Raw genomic sequence first — 11,790 nt, forward strand, 5'->3', positions numbered from 1 at the left:
ACGAATGAAGCCACTATAGTATTTGAAAAACTAAAAACAGCAATGACGATGGCGCCCGTTTTAGTGCTACCGGACTTCACCAAAGAGTTCATTGTGGAATGTGATGCGTCGGGAGTTGGCATAGGTGCTGTATTGATGCAAGGAGGACATCCCATTGCCTTTCTTAGCAAAGATTTATCATAAAAATCTTAGTAATTATCGACTTATGAGAGAGAGATGTTGGCAATTCTGCATGCGGTGATAAAGTGGAGGCCTAATTTGATCGATAGGCGATTCAATATCCGAACCGATCAAAGGAGCCTTCCATACTTTATGGGACAACGTATACACACTCTAGCACAGCAAAGATAGGTCACAAAATTGCTAGGGTATGATTATGAAATCCAATAGAAGAAGGAAACGAAAAATACAGCGGCGGATGTACTATCGCGCCAATCCAATACCGCCAAGCTTGCAGCCAATTCTTCTCCCACTTTTCCCTTCCTTGATGAGCTGAGGTATGCATGTACATCTGATCAAGATGTTTTAAGATTGTTGTAAGAGGTGTTGGATGATCTGGAGCGCTATTTAGAGTTGGAGAATCAAGACGGTTTGCCAAGAGAGAGGTAGGATGTTAGAAGTTTTGTCCGTGCTTACGAAGTTTGTGAAAGGGCTAAAGCAACCATATTGAAATCAGCCGGATTTTTACAGTCTTTACCTATACCAAACCATGTTTGGGAAGACATTTCTATGAATTTCATAGAGAGTCTTTTGCTGGTACGTGGTTATTCCATTATTTCTATGGTGGTTGACAAATTGAGCAAATATACGTACTTTTCGCATTATCACATCCGTTTTCAACCAAGTCAGTGGCTGAAATTTTTGTTAGAGATGTTGCTCGATTACATGGCATGCCACGCACGATTGTCTCGAATCATGATCGTGTATTTATGAGTGACTTTTAAACGGAGATTTTCAGATTATAAGGGACTCAATTGAACTTCAGTTCGGCCTACAATCCACAGACGGACGGCCAAACTGAGGTGGTCAGTCGAGGCATTGAGCAGTACTTGAGGTACTTTGCTGGAGAGATGTCGAGACGATGGCTGGAGTTCTTACCGTGGACGAAGTGGTCTTACAACACTGCCTACCGTAGCAGCATTGGCATGACTCCATTTGAGGCGGTGTATAGACACACAGAGGCATCTGCAGATCGGACAAAGATGGACTTAGCTTTGATAGATAGAGACGCCATATTGAGGAGGTTGTGTGCCCATCTTAAACTTGCTCAAAACCATATTAAGCAAGTTTATGATCACAACCACAGGGAGCAGGAGTTTGACATTGGCAGTTGGGTATTTGTGAGGGTGTAACCGTATCGACAGGTGACCTTGCATCCAATGCGTATCCAAAAGTTAGCACATCACTACTTTGGTCTGTTTCCGGTGTTAGAGCGTATTGGTCCGATTGTATATCGTTTGGAGCTGCTAGAGGGGTCGAGAGTGCATCTTGTCTTCCATGTTTCATTGCTGAGGGAGCAGATTGGAGATAACGAGGTCATTGGATCAGCTCTACTAGAGCCATTGGAGGAGACAAAGATCATAGAACCAGTTCGTGTACTTACTAGGCGCTGACGACAACATGGTACCAAATTAAAGATGGAAATTCTAGTTGAGTGGCTTGGCAAGTCATCCGATGAGGCAACATGAGAGTTGGAGACTGACATTTTGGAGCGTTTCCCTGACTTTACACCTTGAGGGTAAGGTGGAGAAGTGTGGTGGGCTGATACATTTAGTTAGGATCTTTCCTTATTACATTAATTATTTATTTTCATTAAAATAAAATTCTTGTAGGTCGTGTTCGAACGTAGGAGGGATCGCGTATGAACACCCTTGCGAACGCCTACATTAGGTTCACAAATACAGAGGACGCAAAAAGTGCGTTCGAACATGGTCGTGCACGTTCAAACACTGCATTCAAACTCCTGCATCGCATTCGCACATACAGAGAACATCTTTTGTGCGTTCCAACACGATTGGGCGCGTTCAAATGCGATCGACGGGATTCCACTAGGATTAGGGTTAATTATTGTTATTAGGACTTGTTGGCAGCCTCTATAAAGGTGTGGATGGCAACCAAATTCATTATGTTATTGAATTATTGATTATTTGCCTCCTATCTTCTCTCTATTTTCTCTCCCTCCTCTCTCTTCACCATCCTTCCACCTCTACCGTTGGCAAGATCTCTCCTAACTTCTAATCTCCATCGTCTGTCGAGCCCTCCCTCTTCTTTGGGATCTCGACCACTTCTTCCTCTTCGTCTATATCTCTTAACCACATTCACCATCCACCTTCATCTCCATTATCATCCACAACCCTAACATCCACCCCACCTATCACCACCACCATCACGCACGTTTTTTCATGTTTTCGTTTCAGTTTCAGTTCAAATTTGCGAATGGCGTAAATATGAAAAACGTAGATCAGGGAGTTATGTCTAATCCAATTGGCTTCATAATTTGCTGACTACAAGAGAATATTTGGTGAATATTTTTCCACGGTTGCGCGGATTGATTTCTATAATAAATTCAGATCTTGAAGGAATCGTTCCGTAGCCTATCTTTTAGTACTTTAACCTACACACCCTTGTCCCTAAGGGCCGGCCTTCTCTTCCTCATCTTCTATTCCTCTCGGGTACCGTAGGATTTATCCTGACTTTCATCCACTATTGGGTCTATAACTCAAGATCTAACAGACGAAACTCTGAGATGTTGCATCTATTGGAAAGCTCTCTTTCAAAGTGACAATATATCCAAATTTTAGGAGGATCCAATAGTTAGATTGTCTAGAATAACCTTCAAAAGTTTCATGCTAAAAATCTATCCAAAACTGTTACGAATCTAATCAAGCTAGTTCGTATCAACGAGAGATCATTTAAAATGTTACAAATACTAGAAGAGGGCTTCCTTGTAAAGTTAGATAGAAATTTTTTTAGAGATGTAATGAAGATGGAGGGAATTCATTAATTCAAAGAGAGATGGACTATTGGATCTCCAATTTGTTTCTAGTTGCTCTAATGCAGTGTTGTTTAATGAAGGGTTGGCATAATAGAAATATAAAAAAGGGTTGATATAAGGTGAAACTAATCACCTTTTATGACACCAGGACTCAACCATGTATTCAATACATTTCTTCCCCACACAATATGCACGTGACTAACCCTAGTTAGTTGCCTAGATAGCCATGAGGCTAAAGAATACTTCTTTTTGAAAGGCAATAGCTGAGCTCAACTTGTATTAAATTCCTGACTCGACAACAAATCAGAGCCAATCAGACATTTCAGATAAGGTAGTAAAGTTTAGGGGTGCTCATGACCGGGTCGGGCTTAGCCAGGAGAAAATAATATCGGACTCGTACTTGGACAAAACTTGGCTCAATCCATTACTAGACTAGTATTGGATGGGGTCCGGGCTAGGGTGGGTTCAAGTATTCCGATCTGGTCTAGCCCATGCTCATATTATTGGACGGGCCAAGTATGGGCGGACAAACGGGTCAAGTCCGATGAACGGATTAAGTGCACAATCTCGGACCGTTCATTGTGTCTAAATTCCAAAAATATAAAAAGAAAATAAAGAAGTATTATTTAGAGTTTGGAATCTAAATATTTGGAAAGAATGTTTATATATGGTTGAGAATCACAATACTCTTAATCATTGGTTTGATTAGTTTAAATCCTTCCCTTAGTTTATTATTATTATTATCTCTTGGTTTTCATCAATTATGCTAAAAGGTTGCCGGTCAAGAGAATCTTTCTTCCGAAAAGACTGAAAGAGGCTAACATTCATTAAAAGATATTAAATCGAATTATGCAAATCCTATTTTATATTTTTCTAAATATTATATTTAAATATCTAAGTTAGTTCTGAAAAGATAATAATAAAACAATTATAGGACTTTGAGTTACATTATAATTGAGTACATCCCAACTAGGTTGACACAACATAATAGGAAGATTTGTATCCAACCACATCCCAACTGTGTTGACACTTACCTACGTATTTATTATTTACAAATTCTATCGTGATACCAAAAAAAAAAAATTCCTCTAAAAATTATATATTATTAAAGTATTTGTCTACTTCAAATTTAGGCATGGGCGGAACTAGTTGTTGAGTTTGATCCCTAACTTCGGCAATGTACCAATCTTGTAAGCATATGGACTTCAATAGTAGAAGGATCTAGGCAATTTCTATACTCATTAACAACAATGACCCTCTGTGTTAAATGTTGACTCAGAAGCTATAGTAGACATATGAACAATTAAAATATCACAAGCAATGATAGAAAGAATAAGAAATTTTATAGCATTGCCTTTCCACTATTCTAAATTATTTAAGTTCTCATCGTTTCCAATAACTGTAGCTCAGATATTGGAGGAGCATAATACAATGATGAAAAAGAATCTCTAAAATTAAGTCGCCATAAAGATGACTTAGTGCAAATACTATCATTGCTATTATTAGTAACAGTTAAAAATTTTTGAGTAGAAGAAAAACAAGATTTTCATCTTATGAATATTTCTTTAAAAGCTTTTAAAACTATGTTTAGCATTTGTATAATTATGAAAAACAAGATTTTCATCTTATTCATATATAGCATTAAAAAATTCCTTAACACCATTTTCTTTAAAACAAGAATCCAATATAATTCCAAAATAGATAATTAGTGGAATTGGTTGAGAATATTTTAAAAGCTTTGCTTGCATTTTTCTCAAAATATCAAAAAAAACATGGGTCATCTAAAAAATTAATAAATCTTTGAATAATATTTAAAATAGAACTAGAGCTACTGTAATAGTAGGAGAGTAAGTAGCAAAAGAACTAATTATTCCATCAGCAAAAGTTTTAGAAAATCTTTCAATTTTTTCAGCATTTTCCTATTCTATAGGAGGACATTGTAATTCTCAAAGGAGACATAAATCTAGTGCAACCTTATAATCAATAGCTATGAATAACATATAATAGGTAGTGTTCCATCTACGTTGAACATCCAAAGGCAATTTTTTACATTTTAGCTTACAATTTGTGCATACCTGTTGGAAAGCTCTAATTTTTTTTTTTCAGAAGCAACAATATTACTAATAATATCTCTTATTTTCTCAATTACCACTTTTATATCTTCAAGCCCACCTTGCACTATAATATTCAAACACAACATGTGTTTCTATTATGAAAAAATCACCATTGCGTGGTACATAAAATACATCTCAATTCTTGGACAGTTACATTATTTTTTGCATTGTCCACCGCAAGAGAGAAAATTTATTATTTATAAATGTTGGTGACCTATTGAGCGATATATTCACTAGTATGTGTATCTTCAAGTTTTTTAGAGCCATTATGAGCTTCTGAGTCACCTAGGTTTTGTCAATAAAATATATGGTATAACATAAATAACTAATTATTTGGTAAGAAGTTCAAATATCATAAGTCAAAAAAATTTTAGATTTGAAAGAGGAAAATCTTTGCACCGTATGTCAGAAAATCTTTTAAAACCATTTTCAACATATTTTCAAAAAGAATATCATCAACTAAAACAAAAGTAATGCTTTAATAACAACCCTTGGAACAATATATTTCCTCAACTTTTATTTATCAAATTTAAAAACACAAGATTACCGACTAAGAATTGATTAAGGATAGCATGTCTGATATCTTGATTTTTTGAAGTATATCTTTTATAACGTCTATGTAAGTGTTTAATACTATGACTAGGTAGCATAGAGAAACTTGGTTACAAGTATTGCATGTAGTCTTAACATGTACTAATTTGTGTCCAAACTTTCTTTGTGTTTCACACTTGAAGAGTGGCCACTTGTAAGGACTAGATATGATCAAGCCCGGGCTAGAGAAGATGAACACGGATTTGGCTCAAATGTTGGAAGCAAAGATTTGATAACCACAAAAGATTTGGAAACCACCATAGACACCTTGAGGATAAGGTGAACGAAAGTGTGGTGGAATGATGTGATTTGGACCAGATTGGATCACCTCGAAAGATATTGGGCTCGATGGATCGAGTCTAGTTATCTTATTTATTATTCTTATGTGGTTTAGTCAAAGTCTTAATATGTTAGAATTTTAATTAATTAACTAAATCTAGATCTGCGCAGTTTTAGTAAAATATTCACAAGATATTCTATAGACATTCAAATAATATCAAACTAGTTAGAAAAGGTCGGTGACTTCCTCAGCTATAACTTTTATGTTCAAAGTCTTTCGAGATTTGATATATATTTACAAAAAAGGGTTAATCTAAAAAGATAAGGAAGACTAGTTTAGTTAAATTTACTTAGGATTTTTTGATTTAATCTCTATAAATAGGGCTTTATGGCTTATATCTTAGGCATGCTTGGAATGAAGGACTAATAGGCCATTCTATACCTAAGAATCTGTGCCTTCACTCACTGATCCCAAATCTCGTGCAGACTTGAATCTCGTAGGTATGACTCTCCGACCTTTGTCTACCTTTTCAAAGATATCGTCCGATCTACATCCAATTTACGTGAGACTAGATTCGTTGGAAAGCTCTCTCCCAGGGCTATGTCCTATCAAAATTTCATGTTGATCTAATGGTTCTCTCCTGACTTACGTAAGATATTTATATTATAAACTTTGATTTTACCCCTCAAACTAACTCGTTTTGCTATTAGAGATGGGCAAAATTGTAAAGTTACTTAAATTTTATTAGAAGTAAAATAAAACTTTTGAGGAGCCAAGTTGCACAACTTGCACGCTACTGCATTTACAGTTGGCATAATTTTTTTTAAGAAAAAAAGTCTTAATTATACTTTGCCCCCATGTACTATAAAACGTACAAATACCCTATATACTTTTAAAATGTTACAATTAAATCCATCTATTAGCATTTCGTGAGGTAAAACTCATGTGACAAGCATGTGGTCAATGAAATTACCCTCATGTTGGTCAAAAGAATATTTTTTAGATAATTTCTCATATTGGTTAAAAGAATATTTTTTTAGATAATTTTGCCCTCATATCCTTAAATGAACTACAAAATAGCTTCCACTCTTTTGTCCCAGCCCATTTCTTTCCCCAAGTCCTAAGTTTCATCATCCTATTTCTACATCTTCCCAACAACATGACTTCTAGCACAACTAGCAACAACACCAAATACTCCTCTCTTGAAGATGCCTTCTGTCATTGTGGATTAAGAACTGTTATTAGAACCTCCCATACTGAGGACAACCCGCCCGAGGAGGAGATTTTTGGGCTACATCCACGTCAAGGTAGATGATAGATTGTTGCATATCCTATTACATTTTTTTAATTAAATATTAGATTTGTTGTATGTGTTGAAAGAACTCTTGTGGTTTCTTTTCTTGGATTGATTCTCATATCTCCTAAAGTCAAGGATTTTAGCCAAAATGTAGAGAGGATTGACAACCTAGAATTAGAAATTATGGAGATTAAAAATAAATTCTCTACCATGGAAGGAGTCAACCATGAAATGAGAAAGAAGAATGAAGAGTTGTTAATTCAACTTATTGTAGTTGAGAGAAAGGAAAACATATAGACTTTCTTTTGTTTTAGAGTGGTCATAATATGTATTCTAGTTTAGATAAGTAAGTAGCCTATTAATGAATGTAATTGTTTCTAAACATAGTCAAAAAATATAATGAATGTCACCGGTGGTTTGCAGCACCGATGTCACTAGTAACTAATATGTCATTTAATAAAATATTTCTTTTGAATGCAACAAATCATGCCAAATCTAAATAATGAAATATTTCTTTTGCAATGCTATTGAACCGGTATAAGTTTTATAAACTAAATATGGAGCAGAAATCGTGACAACATCTAAATAGTAAAAACATCTAAATTGAATGATGCTTCAAAATACATCACCAAATAGTGAAAACATATAAATACTTCATTTTTTGTTCTGCTTCTAATTGTAGCACCAAATAGGCAGAATATATCTACAAGTCATTTGAATATTGAGCAGAATATAACTACAACAACATAGGCACCATAACTAGTAAAAGTATGACATTGCTTACAATGATTCATACTTTGAACAAAATAATTACATCACATTTGACAATTTTTAAATCTTAGAGAAAATAATTACATCATAATATTCTATTTTCACCTAAAATGTATATAGTCCATCAAAATATTCCATTTTCCCCCAAAATGTGTACAGTCCATTGATACGATCACCCATTTTGGCCAAGGCTCAATCTATTCCGATTTTCAGATCTGGATAGGATCTCACATAGAACTTTGAAAATAGATTTTGAAATCAGCCGTCGGATTGATGTAAAATTTTGATATGTTGTAGTTCCGAAAAAGAGCTTTCTAAAAAATTAAGTTTTAGGCGAATCGGACGATGGGATCTCGCGATATCGTCTGATTAGTGGACAAACATCAGGGAGCCCGTCTTAGGATCTGTGGATGAAGGCATGAGATCCTTGGTGTTGGTGAAGGTTGGTGGACCGGCATTAATGGGGTGGCACCGGTCAGTACGTGGAGATGGAAGGGTTATGGGTGATGGAAGGGTTAGAGCAAAATGATAGATAGATTGGAAGAGGGGGGAAGAGTGGGCCACCCGCCCTAAGGGACTAGGTTGATTGGCCGGTCGAGGGAGGTTAGAAGCAGCGACGCCGGGGAACGAGAGAACGAGAGAGAAGAAGACGAAGGAGACAAGGCAAAACTCAATTAATTCAATAATAATTCCATAGTTGTCATCCACACCTTTAGAGGCTAACCAAACAATTCAAAAATGGTAATTATGAACCCTAAAATAGTATATTTTCACCAACTGCGTTCGAATGCATATTTTGCGTTCTCTGTATTTGTGAACCTGATGCAGGCGTTCACAAACGCATTCGAACATACTCCATCTGCGTTTGAACGCATATTTCGCGTTCTCTGTTTTTGCAAATCTGATGCAGGCATTCACAAGCACGTTCGAATGTATTCCATCCGCGTTCGAACGCGACATACAGAAAACTTATTTTTCTATGAAATAAACACTAAAATAAGAATAAAAAAACACCCATAAAGTGTATCCATACTCGAGACGTTCTCGGTGAAGTCCGAATCATATCATCCATCATAATGTTCTAATTTATAACTAATTACAATTAGATTCCTGAGTTCCAATTGCCATTGTTTGAGTAATATTCCTTTATGACACCTACATGTGAAAAGATTCAAAATATTAGAGTAAATTCACTGCTGAACATTGAAATTCAGAATATTTAATTAAAACCTACTGTGAAGTTTCAGGCTTAATTTTTTGAACGTTGGTCTCCAGTGTTGCATTTCTTGAAGGCTACATTAAACATGAAAAGACTATGAATATTACGATAAATTCATTTGACATGCATTTAGTTGAAATAAATGTACTGACACTGTCCAACACCTGCTATGAAGTTCGAGGTCTATTATTCTGAACATTGGTGTCATGTGTTGCATTTCTTGAAGGTTGCATTAAAACATGACATTAAAAAATCTAAGAAATTAGAGTAAAAATGTGAAAGAGTAAAATGCTGAAGTCTTCAATACCTTAATTGGCAATTTCTTCCTTCTATGGTTAATTCCAGATACTTGATTACTTGAATTTGTACAAGTTGTTACATTATGACCATATTGTTTACAATTTTTGTATCTAAGGGATGTATGATGTTTTCTCACTTGATATTGATTTTTGGGCTCTTCTTCCCCTTTTCTTCTAGCTTTCTTAGGTCTTTCAAGCTGCCTTCTCGATGGAGGAGGCACTATAAGATCATAATTTGTGTGTAACCATGAAGCTTGGTCTGGTATTAGATAAATACTTTGGTTGTAGGCCTTCAAGTATGTAGAAGTACGGTAAAACTCATTGACAAATTCTTCAAGCTAACATTTGTCAGCAAATATGGCTGCAATTGCATGCTCACATAATATTTCCGTCAAGTCCCATATCCTACAAGAGCATGCTCTTTGCCCTAAGTCAATAATAAAAGTCTTATATGTTAATTTTATCTCAAAAATTCTTCTGCTAGCATATAATGGTTCAAATGATTTTGCCTCATGTTTCTCTCTCTAATTTCTTTTGAATGTTATCACAAAGACTACTCTTAAAAGTACTTCCAAATTGCAGCCTCTCTTGGTACCTTGTCATGAGTTGCCTTCGAATTATTTCCGTCATGGTAATTATAGGTTTATCTCTCACATCTTTATGTATACATTGAATGCCTCACTTATATTATTCACAACACTATCAAAATTTTGATCTAGGACTAAACATACACCTAGCCCAACAGCTTGGTGGTTCTCTCAATAACCAATCATGAGCTTTCTTTGTTCAATTTCTTCAATCCCTCCATTGCAGCCTCAAAATCTTGCAATGTGTAAGCTGAGGCAGCAACCCACATAAAAACTTTATATTCCTTTCCCTTAAATAATTTGCTAAAGTTGGCACACATATGGCTAATACAAAATCTATGCTCCACATTCGGTATTAGCAACTCAAAAGTTTGAACAAGACCCTAGCATACAACCACATTGCAAAAGTTAGGCAAGCTATTAATACACATATCTAAAATAAATACATAAACATAAATAAATATATAATCAAATTATACCTTTTGACTATTTGAAATAAATGTCCATCATTTGTCTTCAGGCCTTCTAATGACTCAGATCAAAATCTCCGAAAACCAAGTCCAATTATTTTTGCACTCTGCTTCTACAATAGTAGCTACCAATGGGTACATTTGATTGTCCCCATCTCATGCAACAGCATGTATTAGCTAGCCTCCAAAGGATTCTTTTAGATGATATGCATCCAATCCAATTATAGGTCTACAACCTTCAAGGAAACCTTTAACTTGTGCATCATACATAACAAAAAATCTTTGGAATCTTGGTGCAATACTCAGAATTGGTCTTTCTATATGCAACATAGCTGTACTTCCTTGATTTTGTCTTCTAATAATTTCACAATAGTCTCATAATCTAGTATATTGTTGCTTGTGGTCACCTTCCAGTTCATCAATAGCTTTTCTTTTAGCCCTACACACTTGCATTATTGATGCATTAAGCATCCAATCTCTTCTAATTGTTCTTTTCATTGATTTTACTTTCCAATCAGTATTATCAATTAAATGGTCCATATGCTTTTTTGCCAACCAAGTAGAGTTAGCTGTTTTATTACTATAAACTCTTTCACATTTATGAGATCCTTTGAGATGCTTAATTTGGTTAGAATTTGTGCCAGTCAATGGAGAACCATACACCCTAAACCCACAGCCCTTCGTGCATTCAATAGTGATTCTAGAAAGCTTATTTCTAATATATTTGAATTCATATTCTTCTTTAATATGAAATTCTCTCAATAAGTCTCTAAATGAGTGTGCATTAGGAAATATCATCCCAAGCTTTAGCGCAGGTTTAGCCATATGTTTATAGGTTCAGGAATAATTAGGTTGCAATAATCTGAAGATCAGCACAAATTCTTCTTAGGGCGAAATTTTCAAGGAGATCTGTGGGAGATCTAACCATCCAATAGATTTGTAACTTGGATAGATTGTTCCTCTTAAAGTAAAAAATCCAACGCAACCGAGCGTCGATCGGACTTGTAGATCAAAAGTTATGGGGAAAATACTAACCGTGGGTCAGATGGTGGTGTGAGGAATGTGAGTAATGGAATAGGGAAATAATGGTTAGGTTTTGTGGAAGATGGTGACTATAGTGGTGGGGTAGAGTTTTAAGCTAAACAAAGGGGGAGAGAGTGGACCGAT

The 11,790-nt window shown here is 35.5% G+C and overlaps 1 pseudogene; it reads right to left on the minus strand.

Annotated features, from left to right (window-relative positions):
- Positions 1–9,904: 9,904 nt before the first annotated feature.
- On the minus strand, positions 9,905–11,448 carry LOC140772950 (uncharacterized; annotated as a pseudogene).
- Positions 11,449–11,790: the final 342 nt, after the last annotated feature.

This window comes from Typha angustifolia, chromosome 13 (assembly GCF_048772165.1).
Source record: "Typha angustifolia cultivar Huaian chromosome 13, ASM4877216v1, whole genome shotgun sequence".
In the NCBI taxonomy this organism is placed as follows: Eukaryota; Viridiplantae; Streptophyta; class Magnoliopsida; order Poales; family Typhaceae; genus Typha; species Typha angustifolia.